The 15657-nt window shown below is 38.3% G+C and overlaps 1 non-coding gene across 1 annotated transcript; it reads left to right on the forward strand.

Moving 5' to 3' along the window:
* The first annotated feature begins 4716 nt into the window (after positions 1 to 4716).
* Positions 4717 to 4822, forward strand: LOC145618806 (small nucleolar RNA R71). Its single transcript, XR_014108047.1, has one exon. It is a non-coding gene; the product is annotated as a small nucleolar RNA R71 (small nucleolar RNA).
* The last annotated feature ends 10835 nt before the right edge of the window (positions 4823 to 15657 follow it).

Raw genomic sequence — 15657 nt, forward strand, 5'->3', positions numbered from 1 at the left:
ACTAAAACCCTTGGAGATAAATTGGATTTGGCCCAATTGTTGCATATCAAGATAGATGGAAGCCGCATCCCCTATCTCCTTACAAAATGGAAGATAATCATTGAGGCGAAGGCGAGTCACAAGCCTAGTCACCATACCCCCACAAGGGATCTCTCCCGTCCTTCTTTGGTGAAGGTCCAAACAATATTGGGCAAAGATGTAGCCCAAGTTCAACCGGCCCACAAATTCCGGGCGAGTAGATAGCCAAAGGACCTTGAGCTCCAATTTACTCAATTTCCCAATCTCTTGCTTAGGGAACAAGACATAGCCCAATAGACGATGCACAACCCTAAGACAAGGTTGGTACACGTCCGAGATCTTGGCCTTGTTGGCAATGAACTCACTACCACCGGAAATGTCTTCCCACCAAGAATCTTGATCATAATCCGGGAAGATGAAGTGTTCAACGTTAATAATATCCCCATGGGGATCAAATTCCAAAGCAGCGTTGAACTCCTCCAAAGATTGGTCAAAAATGTGGTTGAACAATTGGAACCGCACTCTATATACCCCTCCAATGGGTACAAGCTCCAAGGTAGCCAAGAATTCCAAGGTAGGCTCCTTGTAAGCGCGGTAAGCATCGGCGATGAAAGTTCCCAATCTCAAATCAAAAGCAATGACCGCACATCATTATCGATCCCCAACTTCAACATATCGGGTTGAAAGTAATGGCGGGTTTGTTTGAGGGTTCTTTCATCTTTGAGATTTTGGTAAAAGGCTTTTTGTTTATCGGTGAAATTTTTCTTCTTTGGAAGAGAGGTTGGAGGTCGTGTTTGAGTGGAAGATGGGTTGGAAGTACTAGGCCTAGAAGATGTACTAGGCCTAGAGGAGGTACTTGGGCGGGGAGGCTCCTCGATGCTAACATCGGTTTTTCGCTTTTTGGTGAGTTTCTTGAGGTATTTAGACATTGTGAGAGGTATAGAAAATCACCAACAACCAATCAAGTAATCAACCAAAGAACCAAGAACACCACACCCAAATTCAACGCTTACTACCAAAATCACCAAACTTCCAATTTCACAATTTCTTTCAACCAAACCAAATCCAAACCAATCAATAATACCAATGTACCAAGAAAAATTCCTTTTCAATCAATCCAAGAGCAAACACAAAGCCAATTCCAAAATCACCACTTACTACCAACTTTCCAAAATTTCAACTCACAAGAATTCAACCAAAATTGATGAAAATTGCTACAAAATCAACAAACAACACAATGTCATGCAAAATCAATCAACAAACATCACTAATTCACAACCAAAATCAAGAACAAGCATAAAAAATCACAAAATCAATACTGCACTATTCTTGCTCATACAAATTTGTAAATCATGCAAATTTATGATATAATTGACAAAATTAAAGCAAGGATTAGTGATTATACCATAAAAGAAGCAAGATAAACCAAGTTTGAGCAAGCAATTCCAACTCCACACAAAACCCCCAATTTTCGGCCACCAAGAGTAGGAGAAAGAGTGAGTAAAATTTGGGTCAAATTGTGAGGAATTTGTAGTGTAGAAAGGTTTGTGAGTGATTTTGAGTGAAAAAGGAGTGATTTTAGTGAGGATTTGAGTGATTTTAGATGGTGAATGAGGAGGTATGAGTGCGCACAAGAGAGGGTTTGAAGGGGATATGTTCGTGAGCTTGAAGACGGAAATGAAGGAATGAAGGGGAAAGAAGGAGGAAGAAAAAGAAATAGAGCACGATCAGCTCATGTGCGGCCGCACAGAACTGATGTGCGCCCGCACACGAAGGCTGTGCGCCCGCACATGCCTCGTGTGCGGCCGCACATCCTGTGCGTTCTCCTTCCTTCTTTTTTTCTCAAAAATTTGATACTTACTGCCTATTTGGGTGCGCACATGAATCATGATGGTGATGAGGGACAACATAGGCAGTAGCAAAAATCATTTTCAAAGTCCTCAAAGTTGAAAATTCATATGCACACCTCAAAAATTCACTAAGTATCAATTTCCTCCATTATTCAAAATATGAATTTCCTATCTCACCTTTCTAAAAATTCTTACCCTTTTACCTCAAATTTCGATTAAAATCAAACAAAATATGATTTGTGCCATGAACACCTTCCATCCATCATGCATATTTGTTGAATTCCAATCCCACAAACGAACATCCTAAAAATCCAAATAAAGAGAAAAGTAAAAGAAAAGACAAAGTAATAAAAGAAACAAAAATGAGAAAATTCAAAAATCAAAGAGAAAGGTTAGAAACTCCGGGTTGCCTCCCGGGAAGCGCTTGCTTAAGGTCCTAAGCTCGACCCTTCCTCCTAATCACGGAGGATCAAAGAACACCACCCTCTTCAAGGTGGTTGATAGAGCAATTTTTTCTTCAACCTTTGGCAACTTCTCATTGTTGCTTGATGAAACTCTCACAAACTTCTTTTCAAACTCTTCTTTTTCACTTCTCAACTTCTTCCTTTTTCTTGCCTTCTTTGAGTCACGAGCCTTTTGCTTTGTCTTGACTTCAACATCCATTTTCATGGAAGCTTTCTCTTCCTCATGAGAATTAAGTTTGAACCAATTTGGAAAACCAATATCTTTCTCATCCTTTGGTTTTTGAATCTCAAATTCTTCTTCACTAACAACATCAATACTTGCACAAACATCATCAACAAACTCAAAAACATTGTTAGTGGAAGAATCAACCATGCACATATCATCGATCGAATGAGAAAGACTATCACATGCAATATCTTGGACACAAGACAAAGACTCATGCATAGGTTTCAACTTAAATATCTCTTCTAAATTCCCACACCTCAAAGTAATTTGACCTCCTTTGACATCTATTAAAGCTCCCGAGGTAGCTAAGAAAGGCCTCCCTAAGATGATTGGAATATGTTCATCTTCCTCAATCTCTAGAACAACAAAATCCACCGGAAAAACAAACTCTACAATCCTTAAGGGGACATCATCAATTCTTCCCGTAGGAAGCTTAATAGAACGGTCGGCCAATTGAAGTGTTATCTTGGATGGTTGAAGCTCACCAAGATCAAGTCGCTTGAAAACCGAGTAAGGCATAATGCTAACACTAGCACCAAGGTCACACAAAGCATTTTCAAAAAGCATTTCCTTAATTTGACAAGGGATTGAAAAATTCCCCGGATCTTCCATCTTCCTTGGGAGTTCACTATGGATAAGAGCACTAAAGCACTTCCCTCCATCCACCGAACTACTCTCATCAAAATCCTCTCTTTCTTCTAAGATCTCCTTAACAAACTTGGAGTACTTAGGCATGTCGGGAATCGGTTCGGTAGGGGGTGTAGAATCATGAACATCCTTAAAAGCTTCAAGGAATTTCCCAAATTGCTCATCCATTTTAAATCTCAAGTATTTTTGGGGATATGGAAGATCGGGAATTCTCTCTATCTCACTCATCCTTTCATCAACACACTCTTCTCTTTTGTCAACCTCACAAAAGAATTCCTTAGACTCAACTTTTTCCTCTTCATTCTCCTTAGCACCACACTCATCTCTTTCCTCCTTTGACCAAGAAACTCCCTCATCAAAATCATGTCCACCACTAGTGGCTATAGAGTACACGGGTTTCTTTGGTTCAACACCTTGGGAAGGCAAAGATGAAGGACTAGCAAAATCCTTAATTGTGCTTGCTAATTGAGTAATTTCAGTCTCAAGCATCTTATTGTGAGTCATCATCTCATTGAATTTCTTATCACTAACCGCCATATAGGTGTTAATGATCTTGGTTTGATTATCAATCAACTCTTCCAAGGTTGTCTTAGGAGAAGAAGGTTGTGAATAGGAATTTTCATTTTGAGCCTTTGGAGCAAAACCGGGTGGGGGACCTCTTTGAGCATTGTTTTGAAAATTTCCCCTTCCTTGGTTGTTCCAATTACTCCTATTTTGATTTGAAACATAACCTTGATTATGGTTACCACCACCATGATTATGGTTTCCATAACCTTGGTTATGATTCAGATAACCTTGGTTTTGATTACCATAATTATGATTTTGATTACCATAATTTTGGCCTTGATTTTGGCTACTATAACCTTGGTTATTGTTACCACGAGAACCTTGATTCCCTTGGTTCCTATAACCACCATTATGATTATAGTTGTCAAAATTGCCTTGGTTTTGGTAATTCCTATTCCATTGGCCTTTTTGATTATCAAACCTTTGAACATTGTTGTTTGACACAAAGTTGACATGTTCACATTCATTGTCAAACTCATCAACACATTCATTAGGACAAGCACTAGAGTCATGATCATACGATCCACATGCATCACAAAACAAGCAACCCAAAGGCATATTATGTGAAGAGGGAGGGGGTTGAGAGTTAGAAGGAGTACCTCTCCCCTTAAATTGGGAGGGAAGATTAGAAGCTTGAGAAGAGGTAGAAGTGCTCTCCAACTTAGCTTTGATTGCGGTGACCTCCTTTCCTAAATTTGTCATTTGAGAGGAAAGGTTGTTAATTGCATTGAGATGGTCCACCGAATACAATGAAGATTGTTTGCTTGAAGAGTCTCTCTCCCCATCTTGCCAATCCCTATAATATGTCACCACATCCTCAATGATGTCCACAACTTCTTCCTCGGTTTTGTTCGTGATAGGGCCCCCGGCCCCTCCATCAAGGCATGACTTGCCTTGGGGACTTAAACCGCCATAGAAGATTTGGATCACTTGGTATGTGGGGATTCCATGATGAGGGCACTCCCTTTGATACTCTTTAAATCTCTCCCATGCTTCATAGAGACTTTCATTTGGCCTTTGCTTGAACCCTTGAATCAAGGCTCTTGCCTCCGCCGTCTTCTTTTGGGGATAGAAACGGGACAAGAAAGCCTTTGTAACATCATCCCAAGTTCTCAAGGAGTTGGGCTTCACCTCCTTGTCTAGCCACTCCAAAGATCTTCCTATTAGAGAGAAGGGGAACAACTTGAGGCGGATGAATTCTTGAGAGACCCCATTGACTTTGATAGTGTTGCAATATTTTTCAAATTCTTTCAAATGGTTCAATGGGCTTTCATTCTTAGCCCCACTATATTGCCTTGTCTCAATCAAGGTGATCATTGCCGGACGGATTTCGAAGTCATTTGCCGGGGTAGTTGGTGGAGCAATTCCACTCTCAAATCTATATGCCCCGGGCACTCCAAGCTCCTTCAAGGCTATTCTTGGATGTTCACCCATTCCTTGTTCTTCTTGAACTTCTTATTCACTCGAAGAGCTATAAGCCAAAGATCTAATATCCACTCTTCTTCTTGAAATAGTCCTTTCTATTTCCGGATCAAGGGGAACAAGGGGACGATCACGGGTTCTATGCATGCAAAACTCACACAAAAATGTTAGTAGCACGGCTACAAATGTAGCCTAGAGAAACAAAATCTTTTTGTATTTTATCATAAATGAAATAGACTCAAAAACAACATACACTCAAGCACCATTCCCCGGCAACGGCGCCATTTTGATGTGGCGGAGAATGGTAGGTCGTTGGGCTACCACCCCACCCTATCAAACAATATTTATAGCTTAACTAACCCCTATATAGTGTAGCGGCAAGTCAAGGTCGAACCCAAGGGAATGATGTCAAGTGCACGAAGTCTAGATCAAGCTATTTCGGAATCAAAAGGGGTTTGAGGTAGAACTAGGTCTAAACTAGGTATGCAAACTTGTATTAAATCAATCTAAAACACTAGGGCAATGGATCCACATGCAATCATAATGGAATCGGTAATTTGGGAGGTCAAACCGACTAAGTCAATCAATATGAAGGAAAATTATCATGTATCCAAAAGAGCATACTAAGGTGGTTCACCTAGAGGTCTAACTAGCGTCAACTACGCTAAACACTAACTAGGGAACGTCACAAAGCACCTCAATCGTGAAATTGCAAGTCTACTAATCAATGGTCCGTATCATAGCAAGCTTACAATGCAATCTAGTGTATTAATCAAAGATGGCCAAACCTCAATTAATCACACACATGCACATGAAAAATCAACCAATTTAATCATATCATCAACTCCATCAATTATCCCCAAATTACACTATTCCATCATTCATACATGCTTCACCATCTCCCTAGCTAGGGAACTACTCACTAGCCATAGAAATGGAGATCAAAACTACAACATTCATCAAATTCACCATCAACATGCTTGAATTCAAAGATTAAACCAACAATCAATCAAAATGAATCAAAATTCAATCAATAACCAAATCAATCATCAACAACATGAAAAACTAATGAAATCAACTAAAATAAAACTTGAATTGAGATTAAGAAGAAGATCCTTACAAAACTTTGATCAAAAGATCAAATACAATGATGAATTCTTGAACAAACACCAAAGATCATGAGTTTCTCTCTCTAGTTCTTGAGTTTCTCTCTCTAAAATTCTCCCAAAAACTAACTATCAAATTCAATCTAAAACTTCCTTTCTAAAAATAGGTAGAAATAACTATATATACAAGGAGGAGGTTGGTAATGACGCCCAAAAATAGACCCTCGTAACTGCGGGCGCTCGGAGGGGAGAATGGCGCGCACGGGACACACCCAGGCATGTGCGCCCGCACACACCTGGTGTGCGGCCGCACACTCCCTTTGTGCGCCCGCACATAGCTGGGTTTCCTCCCCTTCTTCTCTTCGTCCTAGCTTAAGTGGTGCACGCATCCAGGATGATGATGATGGAGGACAAAGTGGGCAGAAACTTTCTTGAACTTCTTGAAGAATGAAAGCCATGAATAAGGCATAAACAAAGCCTTGAAGCTTGCCCCTTGGATCCACCTTTGACTTGAAACTTCTTGCACCTTCTTTAGGCATAAAAGCAATGAAAACTCGTAGAGAGGAGGCTCGGGAATTCTTGGACAATCAATTACCACCTACAAGCAAAAGATAAAAAGCAAGTAAAAGAGAAAAATAACAAGTAAACTAGAAAAAGACATGAAAAAGAGAAATAAACTACAAAAAGCATAAAATGAGGAAAACAAGAATAAAACCAAGGAAAACTAAAGAAAAGAGAGATAAAATGAAATAAAAATTATCCAAAAAGAAACCAAATGAGTGCCAAAAATGTCACTCATCACTTGGGGGAGGGTATTCTATCATGTTGGGTAGGATGTTGATTTATTTATGCCATGCACTTGAGTATATGCATTTCCATGTCTTTTCTTATATTTTGAAAAGTCCAAAAAGATTTTTATTTACTTTCAAGGTAATTTTGGCAAAATGTGTCTTGTTTGTTCTTATTTTGGACATTTTGTTTTGGAATTGCATTCTTGAATGTTTTTCTTCCTAAGTGGTAAATGTGTGAACGGTTTGAGAGTGTCATTGGTTGACTCTAGGATACTATATGCTAAGGTGTAGTTGGGTTAAGAACTTTTAGGGGTCCATGAAGCTTTAGTTCACGGGAATGTGGTAAGATGGAGTTGCTCTCTATAGTGGATTTGAAACCCTTGGTTGGTATATGTTTGGTTATAATCCCTTGTGAGCTTCATTTGTTCTAGCCTTCATCACCTTGTTGAGCGGCAATTTAGGATCCTTGACTACGCATGTCTTAATCCTTGTTTTGACCTCTAGCTCCCAAGATCGTGACCGAGCCACTCTAGGGGAGAAAAAGGGCACATTTTCTCATTTTTCTTTATCTTCTTTTTATTTTGTTACAAATTTGATTTTCTATTTTGCATCAACCTAGTTATTAACCAATTTGAGCCTAATGTCTTCCTTTCTTGTCTTAACCACATTACAAACCCAATTGCCTATGTTTACCAACCCTTTTGGTTAGTGAAGCATTGGCATGTGAGGTTTGAGTTTTGAGAGTGTTGATCATGAGAAAGAAAACTTTGTGAGTTGGTTTAAGTACGGTATTGAAAATTGAGCTTGAAAAGAATAGGAAAATTTGACAATTACCACCTTCTGTTATGTCCATTTTAGCAATTACCACCTTGTATTTTTTTTTTTTGAAAATTACCACCTTCTATTTTCAAAAATATCAAAAGCTACCACCTTCTTGCCCCTCAACTACCACGTGACGTCATTTTGGGCTCATTCTTTCCCTTTCCTCCCTATTTCCCTCATATTTCTCATTCCTAACTCGATTTTCATCCCCCCTTTTACTTCTTTTCCCCCAAACAATCAAAAGCACTTCAATTCACTCCTCCAAATCAAAATTGACGAACACTTATTGGTGGTTTGGGGGAGAAAAAGTGAAAGTGGAGATGATAATCCAAATAGGAATGAGAAATGTGAGGGAAATAGGGAGGAAAGGGAAGAATGGGCCCAAAACGACGTCACGTGATAGTTGGGGGGCAAGAAGGTGGTAACTTTTGATGTTTTTGAAAATAGAAGGTGGTAATTGCTAAAATGGCCATAACAGAATATGGTAATTGTCAAATTTTCCAAAAGAATATGCAAAAAATTTTGAGAAGAAAGATGTAATTTAAGATAATCAAATGAAGTTTTAAGAAAAAGCCGTCCATAAAAAAAGGCAAGGACATAATAAAAAAAAATAATAAAAATAAATAAAAATTAAAAAAAAACACAAATTTATTTTGGTTTGGTTTCGTTTTCTACCCTAGTTTAAGCATTGAGGACAATGCCTCGTTCAAGATTGGGGGGGAGCGTTCCTTCATTTTTTGTATATATTGTGTGTTAGTGTTGAGTAAGCTTGGGGGAGATGGCATTATTGGTATGTTTGTTTGATATTTTGTGACTTCTTGAGTTTGTTTTTAAGAGTAGGCCACTCTTTTGCTTCACTTAGGAAATATCAGCAAAATTTTTCAAATTTTTACCCCGCCTTAACCCTTAGCCTTACGTTACAACCCAATAAAAGTCCCTTAGACTTTAGTGGGGTAAGGTCAAAGAACGGTGGAGGGAGATAGATTTCAAACCTATGGAGAGAGTATGCATAGTTGAGATGTCGGGATAACCTTCTCAAAGTTTTTCATTCCTTTATCTTTTTCCGGTTCCTTCGTGGAATCATGAGAAGCTAGCTTAAGGGTTGATTTGAAGCTAGTGGAGAGAACGCGGCCCGATTGGTTGGGGCTTTGGTGGATTGAGTCCTCATTAGCTCTCTATGCTTAGCGTATGTTTTGTTTCAATCAACCATTGACATCTTAGAACGTGCATACATTTGTTTATTTAGAAAGGTTTGCATTCATTGGTGCTTGTTCCTATCTCTTTTCCAAATTTGAACTTGTGTTTTCTTTCTCTTTTTATGTTTCTTTTTCATTTCTTTTTATTGCCGTGCCTTGGTTTTTATTTAGAGTTGTGGGTTAAACTCTTAGGACACCCTCACGTGAGCACACTCGTCCTCTAGGGCGATCTAGAGGTTTAAAGGGCTTGTCATTAGTTGCTAAAAGTGACTGTGATTCCTACGAAAGTGAGTTAGTGTACATTCTTGTCTCCTTTAGTGTTCTAGCTTTGCTTGAATAAATCATTCTCCTTCTCCTGTGATTCATGGTAATTTGCTCGAGGACGAGCAAAAGGTAAGTTTGGGGGAGTTTGATAAGTGACTTTTATGTCACTTTTAGGGTATTTATCGAGTCGTTTCTTGACTTATTTTCCAATAATTTAACCCTATTTGTCCTTTATTTCTTTTATTTACTTATTCTCGTCTTTTATCTTTATTTTGAGTATTTTAGTAGTTTTTAATAGTTTTTAGTTTATTTTCTTAATTTATTTAATTTATCTTATTTTCTTTGATTTTATTTTAAGTCTTTAGTTCTTGTTTTTTTTAATAAGTTCCTAGTTCTTTTATTTTCTTATTTTATTTTATTTTCATATTTGTTTTACTTTATTTTATTTAATTTCTTTTGATTTTATTATTAAGTTTATTTTATATTATTTTTATTTTTATTTTATTTTATTTTGTCTTTTGATAATGCCCTCGTGTTTTTGTTGTAGGTCGAGTTTGGTGTTTCGGGTTTTAAAGTCGTGTTCGAGTTCGAGGTCCAAGGTTCGAGGCACAAGCTCCCAAGCAAATTGCTGCCCTGTTGCTGCCAGCTTAAACTTCACCACACCTCACTAATCCTACACCACATAACCAGCCTCAATCCCTTGCTCCCAACTCCGCAACACACAACACCAACCTCCCCTGCTCCCTCAGCTCACCACCACGCAACTCCCCAGTTTCAAGCTCACCCAGCCACCGCACTTCACCCAATTAAACACCACCGCCACGCACATCACCACCAACCCCTCACAATCCCTCACACAACCTGCAAACCCCAACAACACAAACACCATCAGCAACTGCAATCAATTCCACCACGCAAGCTCCCCTGCTTTCCCTTACCTCCACAGCCACCGTTAAAACCGCCATTAATAAACCACCAAAACAACACCAACCAACCACCAACCTCAATTCACCCCAAAATTCGTACCTCCCCTGCTCTCTTCCACCACCGCAACAACAACAAAACAACCATCAACAACAACCACGCACTCCACCATTGCTGCCCCCTTCACCACGCAAATCAGCAGCGATTTCCCAACCAAAACCACGCGGCCGCGCAACTCTGTCAGAAGGCGCACCAATTGGACTCCAAAATCAGAGTCGAGGCAGAAGGTTTGCGCGACTTCTGTGCGATGTCTGTGCGGGCGCACAAATGAGGTCAATCACGAGCTTTTCACGTGATTTTTAATGAAAATTGGACGGCCTTAATTGATTGCTGGTTGATGAAGATGTCGGTGATGATGGTTGTTGGATGATGCGTGGTGATGAACTCATGAACGTGAGCAGCCAAATCGAATAGGAAGAAAATTGGGTCTGAGGGAAATTTGGGGGATTTATGGGTTTTAATTTCTTTTAATTTTATTTTTATTTTCCTTTCCTTTTTCCTTTTATTTTATTTTATTTTTAGTTTTGTTTTTCTTTGGTTTTTAGTTTAGTTATTTTAATTGTTTTTAGTTTAGTTTTATTTCTTTTTAATTTCTTTCTTTTATTTTATTTTCTTAGCTTGTATTATAAATATCCCTTTAGGGGTATTTCCTCTTAACTTTCAACTTTCAATCAACATTTTCATTCTACCCTAGATTAGATTAGAGTAGTTTAGTTCTTTTATTTCTCTCTCTTAGGGTTAAATTAGGAGTTTCTCTCTCTAGTTTAGGAGTAGTTTAAAGAGGGAAATCTTGGATTTTTCATGGAGTTTTTGGGATTTTGAAGAAGCAATTTGTGGATTTTTCCTCTCATAAATTCAATGAGTGTTCCTAACTTTCTCTCACATTTATTGCTTTCATTTATTATTGTTTTTGCTTATTTATTTGTTGATTTGAGTAGATTAATTAGTTTAGTTATTTGATTCTTGCTTTTATTATTATTTTACCTTGTTTTCCGTGTTTTTGTTTATTATGTTAGCTTAGATTTTGTTCTAGGGAATTGGATGAAGGTTATGTTAATAAATTGAATGATTGATGGTGATTAGTATGAAATTGTTTCTTGATTATTGTGTATGGATGATGTTTTTATGGATTAGAATCTTTCTAGCTAATTGATTCTATGTTCTTAATTGTGTTTTCAATCGATTGCGCGAGAGTGAGTTGGTTGAGAGCTCTAAAATCTTCCATACCTTTGCTAGGCTAGTTGCACGAGAGTGAATTAGTTTAGTAGGATAATTAACATGTTTAATTGTGCGAGAGTGAGTTAAATGTGTTGATTGTTCCTAATCAAGGTCATTTTCATCTAATTGTTTGATGTTATTGAATGTATTGATGTAATTGGATTCCACTTTCCCTAGTTTTAGTCATTTGTTCTTAGTTGTGTTTAAATGAACCTCTCTCTATCTTACAAGCTTTCCTAGTAGTCTAATTAGCACAGATTGATGTACTTAGTCCTTTTGGGTTCGACCCTTTACTTACCCCTATACTCGTATTAGGGTAGTTTAGGATTGTAAATTTCTAATTTGATTAGGGTTAGTAGACCAACGACACTACTTAAGCCCGCGATCAAATTTTTTCCGGTTCCCTCGCGGAATCATGAAGAGCCAACTAGGGGATGAATTGAAGCGTGGACCGTCTTGGATGGGGCTAGGTCGGAGGACGAAATCATTAGTTCTCTATGCTTAGCTTAGGTTTGTCTCTTTCAACCTTGAGCATCTTATAACGTGTTTTCCCTCTTGAATTGAGAAAGATAAGTATTCTTTTATCAATGTCATTATATTTGAGTCCGAATTGAGCATTTCTCACCATGGTACTTGATTGATTTTCTTGAACCTTGTCATGTTATGTTTGTTATGTATGTTGTCTTTTGCCTTGGTTTCCTTTGCTTGAGGACAAGCAAGAAGCAAGTGTGGGGGAATTTGATGAGTGGCATTTATGCCACAATTTAGTGTTCTTTTTACGGGTTTTCCCTCCCATTTGTAGCTTGTTTGTCCCCTTTTTCTCTCCTTTTTGTTCTTCTTTTCTTTGTTTTCCTTTCTTCTTGTTTTCTTTGTTTTTGTTTTGTAGGAATCAAGACATTGGAAGAAGAGCAATTCACCCCCAAAATCCCCTGTGTGCGGGCGCGCAGCCCTAGGAGAACCCGCACAAGACAGCAGCAGATGTAGAGCCAAAACAGGGAGTTGTGTGCGCCTTGTGCGCGCCTTGTGTGCGGGCGCACACTTTTCAAGCGCGAGCGCGCAGTATTGCTGGGATAAGGCGCGCATCCATGGGTCTAATCCCCGTACCCACAGATCTGCGGGCGCACAAGATCTGCGAGGGCGCACGCACAACATCTACGCGGGCACGCAATGTATATGCGCGGGCGCGCACCGCTAAAGTTCAGTTTTTTTTATTTCGTAGTTTTGTATCTTTTAAGGGACCTATATATATAGGTCGTAGGGTAGATTAGTGGATGATCTAGCCTTATCTTAGAAGACAATTAAACCCTAATCTTAGAGAGAGAAAGTGTAGTATTACTCAAGTTATCTTCATGTATGCAACTTTGGTTCAAGTTTCAATTCAATCAATTAAGCAACCTTGCAAGTTTTAATCTTTCTACCATTGCCTACTTAGTAATCTCTAATCCTTTCTCTTAGCTTAGTTTATTTGCACTCTAGTTGTTTATTTCTATCTATTTTGTGAATTGATATCTTTGGTATTTTCATTGTTTTTTATCATGTTTGCTTCCATGTCTATTTTGTTTTCATTTAGTTTTATCATCATGTTTAATCTCCCTTCTCTAGGCTAATTTCTTAGCTAGGGGAAGAAGGTGGAAAATATGTGTTGAATGTTGGATGAATGATGATGGTTGGATTGAATACATGCCTTAAATTGATGAAAGATATGATTTTTAATGGCTTGAGATTATTGTTGCACTTTATTTGATTGCCTTCTAGTTTAAATGCAATGAAAATGATTTGAACTAGATTAAGATCGCCTCTATTTTGATGATTGCATGAAAATGAGTTGTTTAAATAGAGTTTTATGAATTGTGCCTCTTTATTCTCTTGATCTTGCTAGTGTCTAATAGGATGCATGAGAATGATTCTATTAGCATAGGGCTCTTTCATTGATTTGCCTAGACTATTGCATGAGAATGAATTGTTTAGGTAGGATCTTGTGTTCTTTGGCATGTTCTTCATGATAACTATCATTATTCACCTCTTTCTAATCATGTTTGACACCCTCGTACCCCTAGCGTCGTTCTCTCTTGATTTTTAATCTTCTTTATATTTGCTTGTTTGTAGTCCTAGTGCTTTGTATCCAAATACCAACAAAATTATCCTTTCCTTGACTCTTGCTTAGTGAATTTGATATTTATCTTGCATGCTTCCTTTGGGTTCGACCCTATACTTACCCCTATATTTGTATTAGGGTAGTTTAGGTTATAAGTAGTTAATTTGATTTGGGTTGGTAGTCCCAATGACCTACTCAATCCCGATCATGTGCCCACCAATATTAAGCCTTAGCTAGTGCCACTTCTAGTGTTCATCACCATCATAAGTCATGCACCCATCGCATATGCTCAAAGCTTTGAAGAATCGAAGAAACCCAGCTAGGGGCGGCCGCACGCGCGGGTGGTGCGGCCGCACGCGCGGGTGGTGCGGCCGCACACCAGGGCTGTGCAGGCACACACCATGGCTGTGCAGGCGCACACTGTGAAGGTACGGGCGCACATCCCCTATTGTGCGGCCGCGCCGCCGTGGGTTCTTTTCGCTCGGTTTTTGGTGATTTTGCGCCTCTATACATACCTTTTGGAACCCAATTTTTCTAAGCAAGTTTCATATAACAATTAGATCATATTCTTAGCTTAGTTGAGAGCTTCTCTCTCTAGATTTTAGGGGCGAGTTTTAGGATTAGATTTTAGAGAGAGAAAGTGAGGAATTTCAATGGTGATTGAGAGATTGAAGATTCAATGGTGACAATTGTATTGGAGATCTTCTCTATTATCAAATGAGCATTTCTAAACTCTATCTCATTTATTGTTTTGTTTAGTATTCATGTTTGGATTACTTGATTTTGATTGGAATTTGATGATTGATATTTGATATTCATGTTTATTGTTTGGTTTGATATTGATTTTTGATCTTTGATTCGTGGAGTTGTTCTTCTTAGATTGTTGATTTCTTTAGTTGTTTGTTGGTTTGATGATGTTGTTAGAGTAGTTGTTTGGTTAGGGATTTGGTGAACCTTATATGATGTAATGGATTGATGTAATTTGGGGATAATTGATGGAGTTGATGATGTGATTAAACTTGGTTGATTGATCATGTGCATGTGTGTGATTAATTAAAGAGTAGCTAACTTTGATTATTGCACTAGATTGCATTGTTAGTTCACATTGATACAAACCATTGATTTGTGGCTTGCATTTATACGATTGAGGTGTCTTGTGATGTTTCCTAGCTAGAGGTTATCGTAGTTGACGCTAGTTAGACCTCTAGGAGAATAGCTTGATATGCTCTTTTGGTTGCATTATTGAATTTCCCTCACATTGCTTGACTTAGTCGACTTTCCTATTCTAATTTGATATGTTCATTGCTATTATTTGCGGATCCTAATCCCTAGCTCTTATATTTGTTTGGTTTCTTCGTTTTAGTAGTTGTTAGTATCCTCTTTTATCCTTAGACTTCGACCTAGCTTAGGCACATAATTAGAAGCACTTAGACATTACCGTTCCTTTGGGTTCGACCCTTGACTTACCGATATACTTGTATTTAGGTTTGTTGAGTGTTTATATAAATTTTGTTTGGCATAGGGAAGATTAGCCCAACGACCTAGTTTTCCCCACGTCAAAATGGCGCCGTTGCTGGGGAACGGTGTCTATGTTTGAGTGTTTTTTATTGCTTAAGTCTAGGTCTTTGTGTATACTTTTTCTTATTTTTTTTTTGTTTCCTTTGTAAAAATGGCATGTCTATCTTTTATCAACGTGATGATGAGCCTTTTTGTGATTTTTAAATAGACTTAAGGGATTTCTTGACTATAATTGTTGTAGTCTTTGGGAAGCTTGTGAGATTTGTTACCATGGTTGAATGAGCAAACTAGGGATATAGTTGAAGGAATGCATACTGGTAAATTTAGAGCATTTTCCACTGAAGATGCTTGGAAATTTTATGTTTGGTTTGCTTGGGAAGTCTTTAATAAGGGTAAACGTGCTTCTATTTTTGATGTGCAATGTGTTAATTCTTTCAATTCTAGCATGATTTACCATGATGTGCCACA

This window comes from Chenopodium album, chromosome 26 (genome assembly GCF_948465745.1).
Source record: "Chenopodium album chromosome 26, dcCheAlbu1.1, whole genome shotgun sequence".
Lineage (NCBI taxonomy): Eukaryota > Viridiplantae > Streptophyta > Magnoliopsida > Caryophyllales > Amaranthaceae > Chenopodium > Chenopodium album.